Source organism: Salmo salar, chromosome 06 (genome assembly GCF_965601325.2).
Source record: "Salmo salar chromosome 06, fSalSal1, whole genome shotgun sequence".
NCBI classification, from domain to species: domain Eukaryota; kingdom Metazoa; phylum Chordata; class Actinopteri; order Salmoniformes; family Salmonidae; genus Salmo; species Salmo salar.
Window position 1 is genome coordinate 20,274,240 of NC_138296.1, and position 17,694 is coordinate 20,291,933.

At 43.7% G+C, this 17,694-nt stretch overlaps 1 pseudogene across 1 annotated transcript in view; it reads left to right on the plus strand.

Moving 5' to 3' along the window:
- The first annotated feature begins 1,148 nt into the window (after nt 1–1,148).
- Nucleotides 1,149–17,694, plus strand: part of LOC106593315 (cytochrome P450 2K1-like) — a 49,263-nt pseudogene continuing 32,717 nt past the window's right edge. Inside the window, exons 1-5 of the transcript XR_014392609.1 lie at nt 1,149–1,352; nt 16,462–16,624; nt 16,796–16,945; nt 17,044–17,204; nt 17,361–17,540. The product of XR_014392609.1 is annotated as a cytochrome P450 2K1-like (transcript). The remainder of the gene's footprint in view (nt 1,353–16,461; nt 16,625–16,795; nt 16,946–17,043; nt 17,205–17,360; nt 17,541–17,694) is intronic.

The following is a 17,694-nucleotide window of genomic DNA, read 5'->3' on the forward strand; positions in this document are numbered from 1 at the left end:
TGTTAGATTACTTGTTAGATATTACTGCATGGTCAGAACTAGAAGCACAAGCATTTTGCTACATTCGCATTAACATCTGCTAACCATGTGCATGTGACAAATAACATTTGATTGGATTTGATTTGAACCCAGTTTATAATTCTAATTATGCCACCATGTGGTGCACTTGGATACTGCAGCAGAACACAACTAACTTGACTTGTCCACCACTAACATACCAATGTGCACAGATGTCAATTCAACGTGTATTCAACATTGGTTCAACGTAATTTCATTGAAATTAAGTAGAAACAACGTAGATTCATCCAGTGTGTGCCCAGTATACATATGACTGAATGCCAGATGAGGGAGGATAGAATTACATTTCTCCTTATCAGCAGAATTTCATGTAAACTCACAGACTCAAACACGTCCGCAAGCTGCTTTAATAGAATGTGTTGATTATCTGTGAATAACTTACAACAGCTCCTTAAGTAACTGTTGTACATAATTCATATGTCATCTGAGGGTCTGTTTCTTTTAGGAATCTGGCAATATGGCAATATGGATTCTTTCTACCATGACAACAACCTGGTATTTAGTGTTGCTAACCTGTTTGGTGCTGGTACCGACACCACCGGGACAACGCTGCGCTGGGGTCTGCTGCTAATTGCCAGGTACCCCCATAATTTGGTGTAAGGATTGATATAAACACACACAGTTCTTGCCATACAGTACCTCGGCACAGCACTGTGATCTATCAATCCACTGGGCACACACACTGGTTGAATCAACGTTGTTTCCACGTCATTCATATTTCTACACCCCACTAAAGTGTCAAATGTGAAAGCCCCCAAAATGTGTGCATTTGAGAAAAAAGATTGGAAAAATGTATCTAATAGTTGCTAAATGACATTCAAAAGATAGTCTTTAACACAGTCAAACCTCAAAGGTCTGTAAATGTTTATTTTTGCTCTTGCTTTCAATTGTATCTAGTCTCATAGGACGATGACCTTCGCATAGATAAGATCATTTTTTTCAGAATGTTTAGCCCCTCCCCTGAGGCTGTTCCATGTTCTATAAAAGGTGAGCCTCCATTGGCAGGCAGATCAATGAGCAGGAAGTAGTCACTATTTTTAGCCCTGTGTAGGTATAAGAGCTGTTTGAAGATGTCTCTTTTAGAATGTCTTCTCCAGACATCGAGCACAGTGACACTGCTGGGGGCTCTGCTGTTTCTGCTGGTCCTTTACCGCCTCTCCTCTGGTTCCAACTCTGAGGAACAGGGGAAGGAGCCTCCAGGACCCAGGCCTCTGCCCCTGCTTGGTAACATGCTCCAGCTGGATCTCAAGAGGCCCTACCGCACCCTCTGTGAGGTGAGAGGAAGTTCTGAGATTAAACTATGTTATGGTTGTTGAGATGATATGTGACATTGTTTTATCTGGCTAAATATTTTCAAAATGTTTATTTTAGCAGTTTTAAAACTTCCAGTTAGTTTCAATAGGCATGTATTGTCAAAGCAACATATTAATATATGTTGAGTACATGGTGTTTCAACCAGTTAGCAATAGTTTTTGTCAACACAGGAGCCCTCTAAAATGTTTTTATTTTGATGTGGCCCTACTTACCACACTCGCTCTGAGTTTATGAATGTTTTCAGAGAATGTTCCTCCGTTAATGTTCCATTTCAGTTTTTTTAAATGCCAAGTGTTGTCAAATAATACAGGTGAAATGATGACCACCGTGCATTCACTCACATAATAGAGGCATTTGGCTTGAGAATCGTATCTGTCATAAATGCTTAAAGGGATTGTTTTTTTTTGTGTGTTTTTACCCCAATCTCAATTGTTTTCATTTCACAGACCAAACAACTCACCAAAATAGCTCACACATACTTCAATCCAACTTATATTGCAACGATATCACTCCAGAAGATATGTATCAACAGAATTATACATTATTTGTTACAGAACTGCTTCCAACAACCTTTAGTTCAAGTTTATATTTACATTTCATGCATTGTTAACTTCACAGGGCTTTTTGTAGCACCTGCATTTTATTAAGTCACACACTGATCTCCACAGTCTGTTTGGTTAATTTATTTTGAGTAACTTCTAGATGCTTTGAGAGCTTAGTTAAAGGTACTGTCACGTCCTGACCAATATTTAGGTATTATTTCTATTATATTTGGTCAGGACGTGGCAGAGGTATATTTGTTTTGTATTATGGGGTTTTGTGTGTGTGGTGTAGTGGGGTGTATTAGTTTGGTATAGGTTCTAGGTTTGTTTTTCTATGTGTAGTTTTGGGTGCTGGACTCTCAATTGGAGGCAGGTGTTTCTAGTTGCCTCTGATTGGGAGTCCCATAAGTAGGTGTGTGTTTGTTTGGTTTTCGTGGGTAGTTGTTTTTGCACGGCGTGTTGTGTGCCTGCAAAACTGTTCCTGTCGTGTATATTGTTTTCCAGTGGATGCGTTACTCCTTTTTTTGAATTAAAACATGAGCATCCATATTCCCGCTGCAGTTTGGTCTATTCAACACGGCTCTTTTTGTGACAGAACTACCCACCACCAAAGGACCAAGCAGCGGAGAAGAGGACAGAGGCAAGTGAGGGAGGAATGTTGGAGGCAGCCCCAATAATTTTTTTAGGGGGGGGCACAAGGGCTATTTGGCGGGGCGAGATTACAGCCCCAGGCCAGCTCCCCGTACCCTTGTAGGGCAGACTGGACAGGTCCCGTGCTTTGGGGTTGGGGCTGTGGTGAGGCCTGGGATTTTCAGGCCGGTAGAAAAGGTACCAGCGCCCCGCATGTGCCAGGGCGAAGTAGGCATCGAGCCGGAAGGGGTGATGCCAACCCTGCGCTCAAGACCGCCAGTGCGCCCTTTCGGTCCGGTGTTTCCCGCCAGACGCACTAGCATGGAGGTGCGTGTCTCCAGGCTGGCACGTCCTATACCAGCCCCACGCATCAGGAGTCTAGTGTGTCAACCCAGCCTCGCCAGTCAACAGTCGTCAGTGCTGCCCGCCAGTCAACCATCACCAGAGCTGCCCGCCAGTCAACAGTCGTCAGAGCTGCCCGCCAGTCAACAGTCGTCAGAGCTGCCCGCCAGTCAACAGTCGTCAGAGCTGCCCGCCAGTCAACAGTCGTCAGAGCTGCCCGCCAGTCAACAGTCGTCAGAGCTGCCCGCCAGTCAACAGTCGTCAGAGCTGCCCGCCAGTCAACAGTCGCCAGAGCTGCCCGCCAGTCAACAGTCGCCAGAGAGGTCAGACTGCCCTGAACTGCCGGAGTGGCCAGACTGCCCTGAACTGCCGGAGTGGCCAGACTGCCCTGAACTGCCGGAGTGGCCAGACTGCCCTGAACTGCCGGAGTGGCCAGACTGCCCTGAACTGCCGGGGTGGCCAGACTGCCCTGAACTGCCGGGGTGGCCAGACTGCCCTGAACTGCCGGGGTGGCCAGACTGCCCTGAACTGCCGGGGTGGCCAGACTGCCCTGAACTGCCAGGGTGGCCAGACTGCCCTGAACTGCCAGGGTGGCCAGACTGCCCTGAACTGCCAGGGTGGCCAGACTGCCCTGAACTGCCAGGGTGGCCAGACTGCCCGGTTCTGCCAGAGGTGCCCGCCTGCCCTGATCTGCCCGAGTGGTCCTCCTGCCCTCCGGTCCAGCCCGAGTGGTCCTCCTGCCCTCCGGTCCAGCCCGAGTGGCCCGCATGCCTTCCGGCCCAGCCCGAGTGGCCCGCATGCCTTCCGGCCCAGCCCGAGTGGCCCGCATGCCTTCCGGCCCAGCCCGAGTGGCCCGCATGCCTTCCGGCCCAGCCCGAGTGGCCCGCATGCCTTCCGGCCCAGCCCGAGTGGCCCGCATGCCTTCCGGCCCAGCCCGAGTGGCCCGCATGCCTTCCGGCCCAGCCCGAGTGGCCCGCATGCCTTCCGGCCCAGCCCGAGTGGTCCGCCTGCCCTGATCTGCCAGGGTGCCCGGCCTGTCAGAATCAGCCCGAGTGGCCCTCCTGCCCTCCGGCCCGGCCCGAGGGGCCCTCCTGTCCCCCGGCCCGAGGGGCCCTCCTGTCCCCCGGCCCAGCCCGAGGGGCCCTCCTGTCCTCCGGCCCGGCCCGAGGGGTCCGTCTGCCTGGCGCAGCTATCGGCTCCACCGAAGTGGGCGACGCCGAGGGTGGAGCAGGGTCCACGTCCTGCACCGGAGCCACCTCCAGGATAGGTGGGTTGGGGAGGGAGGGTGTAGCACAGTGCCGTCGTTGACGGCAGCCACCCTCCCTTCCCTCCCTTATTGTTTAGGGGGTATTGCTTTTTGGTTTTGTTGGGGTAATGGGGATTTTTTGTGTTTTCTTTTAAGGTGCATTCCGGGGTCTGCACCTTTAGGGGGGGGTAATGTCACGTCCTGACCAATATTTAGGTATTATTTCTATTATATTTGGTCAGGACGTGGCAGAGGTATATTTGTTTTGTATTATGGGGTTTTGTGTGTGGTGTAGTGGGGTGTATTAGTTTGGTATAGGTTCTAGGTTTGTTTTTCTATGTGTAGTTTTGGGTGCTGGACTCTCAATTGGAGGCAGGTGTTTCTAGTTGCCTCTGATTGGGAGTCCCATAAGTAGGTGTGTGTTTGTTTGGTTTTCGTGGGTAGTTGTTTTTGCACTGCGTGTTGTGTGCCTGCAAAACTGTTCCTGTCGTGTATATTGTTTTCCAGTGGATGCGTTACTCCTTTTTTTGAATTAAAACATGAGCATCCATATTCCCGCTGCAGTTTGGTCTATTCAACACGGCTCTTTTTGTGACAGGTACAATCTGCAGTTCAAACCAAATTCGTCATCTCTCCCATGTCCTATTCAACTAGTAGTTGATCTGAAATGTTTATTACTTGCCTACATTTTACTCCCTCCTCTTCATTCATTCACCTTACCGTGAAATGCTTACTTACAATCCCTTAACCAACAATGCAGTTCAAGAAATAGAGTAAAGACAATATTTATTAAATAAACAAAAGTAAAAAGTAACACAAAATAACAAAAACGAGGCTATATACAGGGGATACTGGTACCGAGGCAATGTGCAGGGGTACAGGTTAGTCGAGGTAATTTCTACATGTAGGAATCGGGTAAAGTGACTATGCATAGATAATAAACAATGAGTAGCAGCAGTGTAAAAACAAGGAGCAGTGGGGGGGGTCAATGTAAATAGAAGCTGTTAATGAGCCTTTTGGACCTAGACTTGGCGCTCCGATACCGCTTGCCGTGCGGTAGCAGAGAGAACAGTCTATGACTTGGGTGACTGGAGTCTTTGACAATTGTTTGGGCTTTCCTCTGACACTGCCTAGTATATAGGTCCTGGATGGCAGGAAGCTTGGCCCCAGTGATGTACTGGGCCGTACGCACTACCCTCTGTAGCACCTTATGGTCAGATGCCGAGCAGTTGCTATATCAGGCGGTGATGCAACCGTTCAGGATGCTCTCGATGGTGCAGCTGTAGAACCTTTTGTGGATCTGGGGACCCATGCCAAATATTTTCAGTCTCCTGAGAGGGAAAAGGTGTTGTCATGCTCTCTTCACTAAAATCTGAGTCCAGTTCGAGGTGAGTAATCGCTGTTCTGATATACTGAAGCTCTTTTCGGTCATAAGAGTCGGTAGCAGGAACATTATGTACAAAATTACCAACAATGCGAAAAAACAAACATTGTCTCTAATGAAAGTATCTGGGGCAGGCACTCTCGAAAATCCCATCTGCCGCTGGTAAAAAAAAATAAAAATTGTCTGTGTCACCACACAGCCAGACTTAATTCTGTCACGTATCTCCCGCCCCCATAGGGAGGGCCAGAGGGGTGTTGAGAGAACACTGCAGTTATTGTCTGAGCGAGAGATAAGAGAGCAGTGCACCTTGTGACAAGTTTTTACCAGTTGTAGGTAGGCTATTTAAATAGTCATTATGGAGACACCTATTTCCAACCCTTTTTCCATAAAATGTGTTAATCTGTTATTTTTTTTATTTTTTATATTTTATTTTTGCATTTTCCAATTAAGAACATTCAAAACAAAAGTGAAAATATGTTAGACAACAAAGGACAAAGTGACGGTAACAGACGAGCGTAATAAAAAATTAAAATTATATATACGGGCATACATAATACATAAAAAACATACATGATACATAAATCATAATAAAATAAATATTAATAATAATAATGAGACATTGATTCATATGGTCACCTGCTGTAAGCTACATATTATACATTACGTGTGAAACATTACATAAGAATTATATAGAGATTCAATCAATGTGGTGTGAGGGGAGATTCTCCATATAGTCAATAAAAGGTTGCCAAATTCTGTAAAATGTCTTTAACTTATTCCTCAAGCAGTAAGTGATTTTCTCCAGTGGGATACAACTATTAACTTCCGATAGCCACATTGCCACTGGTAGGGGGAATCCGATTTCCATTTCAAGGCAATACATTTCTTGGCAATCGCTAGCAATATTTCTGTTAGCTTTATAGTATGACTTTGCCTAAGATTGGTGTTAGTATAGTTACCCAGTAGGCAGACCTCGGGATCTAAAGGGAATGCAACCCCGTGGATTGAGGATATGGTATCGCATACCCCTGCCAGAAACCATGTAGTTTTGAACACTGCCAAGTGGAATGGAGGAATGTTCCTTCATCTGAGCCACATCTAAAACATAGGGAGGAGATATCAGGGTTGAACTTGTGCAGTCTAGATGGGGTGATATAGAGCTGATGGAGGAAATTAAACTGGATCAATCTGTATCTGGAGTTCAATATGGATGTAACACCATCCCTGCATAGGTCACTCCATAGGCCCTCATCAAGATCAATACCCAGATCTTTTTCCCATCTAAGTCGGGGTTTATCTAGCTCAGGCAGTGTTAGTGCTGACATTAGAGCATTGTAAACACGGGAAATGGTCTTGAGTAGTGGTTGGTCTGCATGGCAGAGTTGTTCAATAGGTGACATCTTAGGTAGGTTCCATTGTCCCTTGAGAGTCACCCTAATAAAGTCTCGTAGTTGTAGGTAGCTAAAGAAGTCCCTGTTAGACAAGTGGTATTTCTGTTTCAGCTGTTCAAAAGACATAAGAACTCCCTCCTCATAACAGTGTTCCAGAAGAGTGATCCCCTTAACAGACCATGGTCTAAAGTTACTATTCTGGAAAAACATAGGGATCAATCTATTGTTCCATAGAGGGGTTTTAGGGGAGAGAAATCCCCCTCATCCGAACAGCTCATGCAGTTTACACCATGCCAGGACAGAATGTATGATTAAAGGGTTGTCTGTCCTGGTTTTTATAGATTTTCTGTCCCATTTGTAGAACAATTCTGCCCCCGTGTCATCATTCATCTCAAGCTTTTCAATGTTCAACCATGAGGGGGAGGGACCATTGTCAAACCTCTGAGCCAGAAACCTAGACTGTGCAGCCCAGTAGTACATTCTAAAATTGGGGAGGTTTAAGCCCCCTTGACCGTAATCCAGGGTCAGTTTGTCCAGGCTAACCCTCGGGGTTTTGCCATGCCAGATAAACCGTCTGGTCAACTTGTTGAGAGAGGAAAAGAATGCTGCGGGCACAGGGATAGGGAGAGATTGAAACAAATATAGAAATCTGGGCAGGATATTCATTTTAATCACATTGATTCTACCCAGTAGGGTGAGAGGCAAGTCCATCCACCTACACAGGTCACCCTCCACCTTCTGCAACAAGCCGGCCAGATTGAGTTTATAGAGGTTGTTCAGGTTACCATCCACCATTATGCCCAAATATGTGAAGCCCAGAGGCGACCATCGAAAAGGAAACTTGTGCTTGATGGTATGATGGTTAAAGACAGACAGCGGTACGATTTCGCTTTTATCGAAGTTAACCTTATATCCAGAGAAAGAGCTATAACACTGTAGTAGGATCTGCAAGTGAGAGAGGGAGTGTTCTGGGTTTGTTAGAAATAAGATAAGGTCGTCCGCAAAGAGTGATAGTTTATGGGTATGGGGGCCCACCTCAAAGCCATGTATGTCAGGGCACGATCTAATAGCCTCAGCCAATGGTTCGATGGCGAGGGCAAAGAGGTGGGGGCTAATTGGGCAACCTTGTCTGTTCCCCCTATAGAGAGGGAAAGAGGAGGAGGTAATCCCATTGGTAGCAATCCTAGCTTTAGGAGATTTGTAGAGTGATTTTATCAAATTTACAAAAACGGTACCTAAACCAAACTTTTCCAAGACGCGAAAGAGGTATGGCCATTCAACCCTATCAAAGGCCTTTTCAGCGTCGAGGGAGACTGCGACACTAGGTATTTTGTTTTTGTTAGCAAGGTGAATTATATCGAAGAACCTTCTGAGATTATTGGAGGACAGTCTATTAATTATGAAGCCAGTCTGATCTGGGTTGACCAACAGGGGAAGACATGACTCCAGTCTCTTAGATAGCATCTTGGTGACCAGTTTACAATCTGTGTTAAGGAGAGAGATTGGTCTATAGGAGGCGCACTTTAGCGGGTTTTTCCCTTTCTTGTGGATTACAGTAATCACTGCTTGAGAGAAAGACTCTGGAAAGCAGTTGTCTTCCCCGGCTTTTTTAAGTACCTCCCTAAATTCTTTATAGAACTCTGGAGGGAAACCATCCTCCCCAGGAGATTTATTAGAAGGTAAGGATTTAATGGCTTCCACCAATTCAGGAACAGAGAAGTTTTCACTCAGGCGCTCTCTGTCTTCCTCTGACAGCCATGGGAGGTTGAGAGAGGAGAGAAAGGAGTCGATCTCCGACAGATCATCGCTTGATTGGGAAGTGTAGAGGTCTTCATAGTATTTCTTAAAGGTATTATTAATTTCGGTAGGGTCGAAAGATATCTCATTAGTAAGGGTTTCTATAGCATTAATTGTCCTCTTACTTTCCTCTGCTTTCAGTTGCCATGCCAGTACTTTGTGAGCTTTCTCTCCAAGCTCGTAATAACACTGTTTTGATTTAGTGATGGCCCTCTCAGCTTGATATGTGTTCAGAATATTATATTTCAGTTTTTTATTTACCAAAAGCCTATATAGATCTTTAGTCGGGCCTCTTTGGTAGGTTTTCTCCAGCTCAGAGATTTCAGATTCAAGGACATTCAGTTCCGCACCGTATTTTCTCTTCAACCCTTTAGTATAGGAAATGATCTGTCCCCTCAGATAGGCTTTCAATGTGTCCCAAAGAATGAAACTGTCAGCAGCGGAGGGTTTGTTTGTCAAAGTAAAAATATTGATCTGCTCTTTGATAAATGCACAAAATTCTGGTTGCTTTAGGAGTGTAGGATTTAGTCTCCATCTATATGCTCCGTTTACCTTGTTAGGAATGGAGATTGATAATACCAGAGGAGAATGGTCGCAAAGCAATCTGGGGAGATACTCGATATCTAACACTCTATGAAACAGTTGGGTCGATAGTAAAAAGTTATCTATGCGTGTGTGTGTCTTGTGTGGGTGTGAATAAAAAGAGTAGTCCCTATCCTGTGGGTGCAACTGTCTCCAGATGTCTAGTAAATTAAGATCTTTCATGAATGACATGGTGAGCTTGGCGGCTTTGGTAAGAAGGGAGGGTTTATCAGAGGACCTATCAAGGACTGTATCTAAACAAAAATTTAGATCTCCTCCAACCAGTAGCCATCCTGGTGGTGCTTGAGCGACCTGAAGGAAGACATTCTGTATAAACATATGGTCATCGAAGTTAGGAGCATAAATATTCAGCAGGGTCCAAGACTCTGAAAACATATGCCCCTGCACCAAAACAAACCTGCCCGAGGGATCAGAGATGGTGTTGTTGACGCAGAAGGGGATGTGTCTACTTATCAAAATTGCAGTTCCTCTTGCTTTGGAGTTAAAAGAGGACGCAAAAACTTGTCCTACCCATTCCCTCTTCAATTTCTTGTGTTCGCTGGCTGTAAGATGTGTTTCTTGTAGAAACACAATATCAGCCTTTAATTTCTTAAGGTATGTATAGACTCTTTTCCTTTTTAATCGGGCTGTTAAGGCCTTTTACGTTGAATGTGACATATTTTAGTGGATTAAGCATAGGTTGGGTTTGAAATATGTAACCGAATGGAAATCTCTCATATGGAAATAGTCAGGAAATGTTTCAACTTTGGTTTGAACACAGAAGTGACCTATGTGCCTCTTTAGGAAGGAAACAACAATAAACATGGAAAAAAAGGGGAAAAAAAACCCACCCACCCCGATTGTCAGACTAAAACAACAATCCCAACAATCAAACATGAATATACTTGTAGAGATACGTTGCTGCTCGCTTTCCACCTTACTCTTACTAGCTAAACCTTTGCGTAAACTAAAACCTGCGAGCTCTCTAAATTGAAAACAAACGTTGTGAATAGGCATTTATGGCTGAATAATTACTGCCCACGGTAAGGGCTGTTTGAGTCTCTTTTCGGGAGAGGAGAAACATAAATGGGGGGGAAGCGGTGGGCCTAAACCCACTTATTGCTTCGCCCAGTGGATATTGACTAAACCAAAATATAGTCTCCTGTAAATGTAATAGAACTCACCCCGGGGAAAAACGGTTAGTTGAAAATGTACAAATCAATTATAGCGACCGGATAGCGGGGTAAACGGATCCGATATCAGCAGTTCAGCCCAGATAAGAGAAAACAAACAGATTGGATCTTATCCCCCAGAGAGAGCGTTTTTCAGTCGCGGTTCGGTTCTTTGAGAAAAGTGAATACTTCTCCCGGTGTGTTGAAGATATGGCATCGGCCTTTGTACTGAACTTTCATCCGCGCAGGGTGGATGAGGTAGCCGGTGATGTTCTGCTCCTTCAGTGCATTGGCGGCAGGTCTGAACTGCTTGCGACGTCTGGCGAGATCGGCACTCATATCCGGGAAAAGGCTGACCCTCTTGCCATCGATGGTGATGTCCCCTTTGGCTCTTGCGAGTTGCAGTATCTTCTCTCTGTCTTGGAAACGGAGGAACCTGACCAGAACGGCACGTGGGGGCTCCTCTGGCCGGGGTTTCGGCGCTGATGTTCTGTGGGCGTGTTCGATTTCCAGCGGCTTGGTGAAGTTGATTATGCCTAGGACATCCGGGATCCATTGAGTGAAGAAGCGGACGTGTTAATACGTTTTTAACTAGGCAAGTCAGTTGAATACCTACCAGTATTTAAGAACAAATTCTTATTTACAATGACGGCCTACACTGGCCAAACCCGGGCGACGCTGGACCAATTGTGTGCCGCCCTATGGGACTCCCAATCACAGATGGTTGTGATACAGCCTGGATACATTAAGAAAAAATGGAGATGAAGCACTGGAAAACGACTCAGTGGGGGTTTAAACTGCATTCTAGTGTTGACTGCTTAGAGAAAACGATATCATGTGAAGTGCTTTATGCATGCTTAATTCTTGGGTCTCAGGGGCTGCCCAAGTGGAAATTAAATGGAAGTTTTGGAACTCCCTCGCGTGGTTCTTTTTAATGGAAATCCTCAATGAAACTGACATTAAATATGAAGAATGATACATTTGCCTCTGTTGGCCATCAAGTAGCCTATTCATGTATATGCCATTGTAGGCTACCATTTTGATACAATAAATATGTGGAAATGACGATATCACTGGAGTCATTACAAATCAATGTGTGCCACTTGTGTAGCCTATCTGGTCCTGGAAAACCAATTTATAGAAAAATTGCTCGTAGGCGCGTGACGATGGTGACAGGTGTGAGGGATAATGAGCAGCCTGATGACCTAGAGGCCAGAGAGGGAGCACACTTGACACTGCATCTTGTCTAGGCTACTTTAGATTATCGGAAATGAGATGTAGGCCCATCATAGGCTACCTGCCTTTATCTAAGCAAACCATGGCAAAATTGAATTACAACCATAAACCCAGATTTTAGTCTGGAGCCTATGCCTACTGAAATGACAAGTCAATCTCACAAATGGGCATTTAACAGTTTGTAGTCTTAACATTTGGCACATAGTAACAGCACAATTGCCAGAAAATAGCCTAGCATTCTTTTTTAAATGTTAATCCAAGTATTTCTTGCTTAGAGATTTCAAGATCCTCTGGCAAACTTTCATTACTCAAACTCCTGTCAGATTTATCCATAGTTATGCACATGCCCAAAGGGGATTTATTTCCAATTCTAAACCTGGTTCGAGCCTTGACTGCTGATTGGTTGAAAGCTGTGGTATATCAGACCATGTACCACGGGTATGACAATATTACTTTTTACTGTTCTAATTACATTGGTAACCAGTTTATAATAGCAATAAGGCACTCCGGGGGTTTGTGGTATATGGCCAATATACCACGGCTAACGGCTGTATCCAGGCACTCCGCATGCATAAGAGCAGGGAGACAAATCCAGCTATAGCCTCCTACTTGTCAGGTCTCTCACACTGGGCATATAGGGGTCCTGGGATGGACAGCTCGCACAACTTCCCCACATACGGCGTTGGATCAAGGGTGACCTCGTTGAGGAGATCCAGGAGCCAATCTATGTAGCCTGTAATGTTTTTTTTTTTTTGTGATAAACTTTTTATTGAGTTTATTTATTTTTCAGAGGGTTACAGATAAAAAAATAAATGCATATAAAGATGGCCACGACACATTCCCCCTTTAGTCACATCCGCCCGCCCGTGTACCCCCACCCCCTAATATTAAGCACACTGCTTACCTTTACAACAGGAGTATAGACTACCTGATTGGCATGAAAATGAATCATGGGAAAAGTGCTCTCCATCCGCTCTAAGTGCATAGATGAAATGTATTTTTTCCGCTGACCCTTGTTTCGAGACAGGTGTATGATAATGGTCCATTCTAAATCAAAACAAATTTCTAACATACATATTATTTGGTATATCTAAAGACAATATTCAATCAAGAATAGTCTGATAGGTCACAATATTAGCCTATCACTTGTGAGTTATGTATTATCACTTGTGAATGATGCCCAGCAATAGAAACAGCCTTTTTGTGCGACTTTTTCGAATCATAGTTGCACACCTCATGTAGCCGAGCTCATAGGCCTATATGTTTTGATAAGTATTGTATCACAACTAAAGTTGCCAAATAACTTCTTAAATTTTGAGCCCATTAATCCACTTTACAACGGGTGTAGAGCCTAAATGGCATACATAAGCAGCGCGTAAGTTTGAAGTTTGGGGAAGATCATTTTCTCCAAAGAAATGCAAATGTATAATAAAAGCATTACATGCATAATCGCATTTGCGGTCACTTTTGATAATGGTGTTTTCCTGCTAATGGAACATTCCAGCTTATAGCCTGCTGCCATGAGCGCATTTTGTTTTAGAATTTTTGTTTTATTTAACCAGGTAGGTCAGTTGAGAACAGGTTCTCATTTACAACTGCGACCTGGCCAAGATAAAGCAAAGCTGTGCAACAAAAACAACAACACAGTTACACATCGGATAAACAAAAGTACAGTCAATGATACAATAGAAAAATCTTTATACAGTGTGTGCAAATGGAGTAAGGAGGTAAGGCAATAAATAGGCCATAGTAGCGAAGCAATTACAATTTAGCAAATTAACAGTGAAGCGATAGATGTGCAGATGATGATGTGCAAGTAGAAATACTGGTGTGCAAAAAAGTTAATTAAAATAATGTGGGGATGAGGTAGGTAGATTGGGTGGGCTATTTACAGATGGGCTATGTACAGCTGCAGCGATCGGTAAGCTGCTCAGATAGCTGATGCTTAAAGTTAGTGAGGGAGATATAAGTCCCCAACTTCAGCGATTTTTGCAATTCGTTCCAGTCATTGGCAGCAGAGACCTGGAAGGAAAGACGGCCAAAGTGGGTGTTGGCTTTGGGGTGACCAGTGAGATATACTTGCTGGAGCGCGTGCTACGGGTGGGTGTTGTTATGGTGACCAGTGAGCTGAGATAAGGTGGAGCTTTACCTAGCAAAGACTTATAGATGACCTGGAGCCAGTGGGTCTGGCGACGAATATGTGGCGAGGGCCAGCCGACTAGAGCATACAGGTCGCAGTGGTGGGTGGTATATGGGGCTTTGGTGACAAAACGGATGGCACTGTGATAGACTGCATCTAGTTTGCTGAGTAGAGTGTTGGAGGTTATTTTGTAAATGACATCGCCGAAGGCGAGGATCGGTAGAATAATCAGTTTTACGAGGGTATGTTTGGCAGCGTGAGTGAAGGAGACACAGCATTGCTGTGCTTATAATGTGAAGAAATAGCCTAATGGTTTAACATTTTAAGCTAAACGTTCTGACCTGTTGCGTCAGCCACATTGCGTAAAAAAATTATTTTGTTAGTGGTTGTATTAATTTGGGATCTATTGCATCCCACAACTGTCCGGAATATTTATTTCTAGAATAGAATAGGTTGACTTTTGTACTATGGGGAAAGTAGATTGACATAGGCTAGTGCTTTTGCCGTTCGTTAGGCCTACTCATCTTGTTGGCTGATGAAAAGTAAATGTTGACTGTTCTTCCAACATCTTCAATATGCATCACGGAATTGGATAAGGACGCAAGCAGTTGCGTCCCCGATGTCTGTCTTCACTTGTAACCTGTGAGAAAGACCCGATCACGTGATGGAGAGCATGCAGCACTCAGAAGGGCACAACAAACGCATTAATTTTTTTTAGGGTGCATACCGGCCACAAAGGGGATGCTGCTGTGAAATTCAAGACGTTATCAAGTGCTTGTCAAATTGTGAATGAGAGCCTAATGAAGTGTGTACAAAGCAGAGCTCATGCCTTTCAAGCACCTTTGTTCAAATAAGTCTCATCATGCAGCCTTAGTGTATTAAAAATCAAAACATATAGCTCGTGTTTTGTAGAACAACTAAAGAATATCTAAATGAAGCATATAGGAGTACCTATTTCTTTGTTAACCGCTCAACACAGAATATCCATGTGTGCACTACCTCAAATTGTTTGGAGAAAATATTTATATTCAGCTTTGTTCCGTTGTATTCGTCATACTATAACATATTATAAAATAATGCCATGGAATTCTAAGCAAATCTTGTCTGCTAAATGAACTAGTGCAGCCCACAGCCATATGGCATAGCCATATCAGGGCCTAACATAAGGACAACTCAGAGTATGCTATTCTGTTTTTCTGAAATAGACTACATTTTCTTCATATCATGCTTCTTTAGACCTGTCTAAAATAAATAATGGATTTATTGTGATGGTGTAGGCTGTATTACATGGATTTATTAGACTTTTTAAAATGTAGATGTTCCAAAGGTCTGCATCAGTGGCTTATAGGCTGTGTGGAAGCCAGGAGATGCTAAATGTGTTTATGTTAATTAACCACCATTACCATTACTACATTTACTTGTGTGACAATCACCGGCTAAAGCCTACTCTATTTAATTGATACCAGGTGTGCACCTGATCTCGCTGGTATGGCTACTGAACTGGAAGCAGCAACAATGACGGCTACACTTGCTACGTTTTGCATAGTCTTATAGGTTACAGTCTACCTTTTTAGGAGAACAATTTGCAGGCAGAGACAAATGAGTAATCGATACTTATTGAAAATGAAAAGGCGCAACGCTCGCTCACCATAGTAGCCTAACCTATGTGCACATTGTGCCTTTTCAATTACATTTTTTTTTTTAAATGTTGTGTCCCTCTCACTACTTAAACTCAAGTTGCACTCCTGACTATACTCCGTGTGGACAACATTCCTTCATGTCAGCTATATGTTGGCAGTTCTCAGTCTCAATGCAGGGGGCTTAGTCTATGGTTTTTGTTCTTCCATCGCTATCAGGTGTGTTACAGAAAATATACCGTTCACAAGTCAAAACAGTTACAGCAACCGCATCAGACTACATTATGGACAGCACTTGAAAGATCCACTGTCAATGATGGTACAGCATCTGTCTTCAGGAGTAGCATCCTGACAAGACCCATTGAATGTTCTCCCCAATTGATAAAGCAACCTCGCTCGAAATATGCACTGCACTCACGTGACATGATTGTAACTTTCAGTGCAGCCAATGCTGTTGGATGTCTTCATTATTTGGAAATCAGTGTAGTTAAAATGAACACTGACATGTGGAATTCTGGTAAGTAGCTTACTAGCTAAAAGCCACATCGCAGATGAAAAGGGGTTAGTTACCAGTTTAGTTCTACCAAGTTCCGCTTAAGCTATGTTACGGTTTGTAAACAAAGCCGTATGATGCATACATGTGATGATGGTTTTAAGGTGTTACATATTTAAATTACTTAAGATTATAAGACTCTACCATTGGTGTATAACATCTCCGGCTTTATGTGACATGGCATAAAGCCAGAAGTAATGCCTGCCTCATTAATCCAAGTGTTTGACATGAGGGAAGGGACCAGTAACTTTATGATCAACTTTGTCAATGTACCAGCTACAGTAATTCTTTCATACTTGGGTCAACCTACTATGAACTAGTTACATTCAAATATCATCCAATTTGACGAACAACATGATTTTCACTGTCCGGGACCTTTAATAAACCATGCATTTAGTCTTATTTTATGTTCTACAGCTGTCCAAGAAATATGGGTCTGTTTTCACGGTTCACCTTGGACCCACAAAAGTGGTCATCCTGGCAGGATACAAGACGGTCAAGCAGGCGCTGGTCAACCATGCAGAGGAGTTTGGGGACAGGGGCATGCTCCCTGTGTTGTATGATTTCACCAATGGACATGGTAATGTAGGATATGTGAAACTTGTAATCCCGGTTAACTGTTGCATTCGACAATATTCTGTCAAGCAAGCATATTTGGGGCTGTAACAACAGCCCCAAATATTTGACAAATTTGTTATTTTCTCCTGACATGATTAATTCCTGACACCTGCACAATATTACTTTTCAACAGGGATTCTGTTTGGCAATGGAGACTCATGGAAAGAGATGAGGCGCTTTGCCCTGACAAACCTTAGAGACTTTGGGATGGGCAAGAAAAGGATTGAAGAGAAAATCTTAGAGGAAATTCACTACCTGATTGAAGTGTTTGAAAATCACAAGGGTAAGAATTTGTAGTTCTGATTTGAAAACCAAAAAACAGGTTACATAATTTTTTCCCCTTAGGTTTGCTAATTCAATATCTGATGTCCTTTGTAACAGGTAAAGCATTCGACACAACCCAGCCATTGCATTATGCTGTCTCCAACATAATCTCCAACGTTGTGTACGGCAGCAGGTTTGAATACTCTGACCCCAAGTTCAAAGCCTCTATAAAACGAGTCGATGACAACCTCCAAATTAGCGGCTCCGTTTCAATACAGGTACATTATGTTTCATTTGTTTCTCACTCAGAGAATAATGGAAAACTGGTCACACTTGACTAAACCAGGAAAATTTGATAATTATTCAAATTTGTACTAGGCTACTGGAATAATAGAGGGTAATTCATGCTTTACTTTTTGTTTATGGGGAGATAGTTGTACAACATGTTCCCCTGGCTGGGCCCTTGGCTGAAAAGCAGGAAGCTTTTGTTGAAGAATATTGAGAAAAGCAAGAAGGAGATGGAGGAGCTGGTGAGGGGGCTGAAGGAGACTCTCAACCCTCAGATGTGTAGAGGCTTTGTGGACTCGTTCCTTGTCCAACAGCAGACCCTGGAGGTATGAAATCTCACTACAGTTAAAAACATCTCAATTAAAAACAAGATAACTAATGTAAAATATACTGTGTTGGTAAAATGTATATAGGTTCAGAACTTTTGTGAAACAGCACAGTTATAAATATATGGCAAATAGAGATCAAACAATGGTCTTC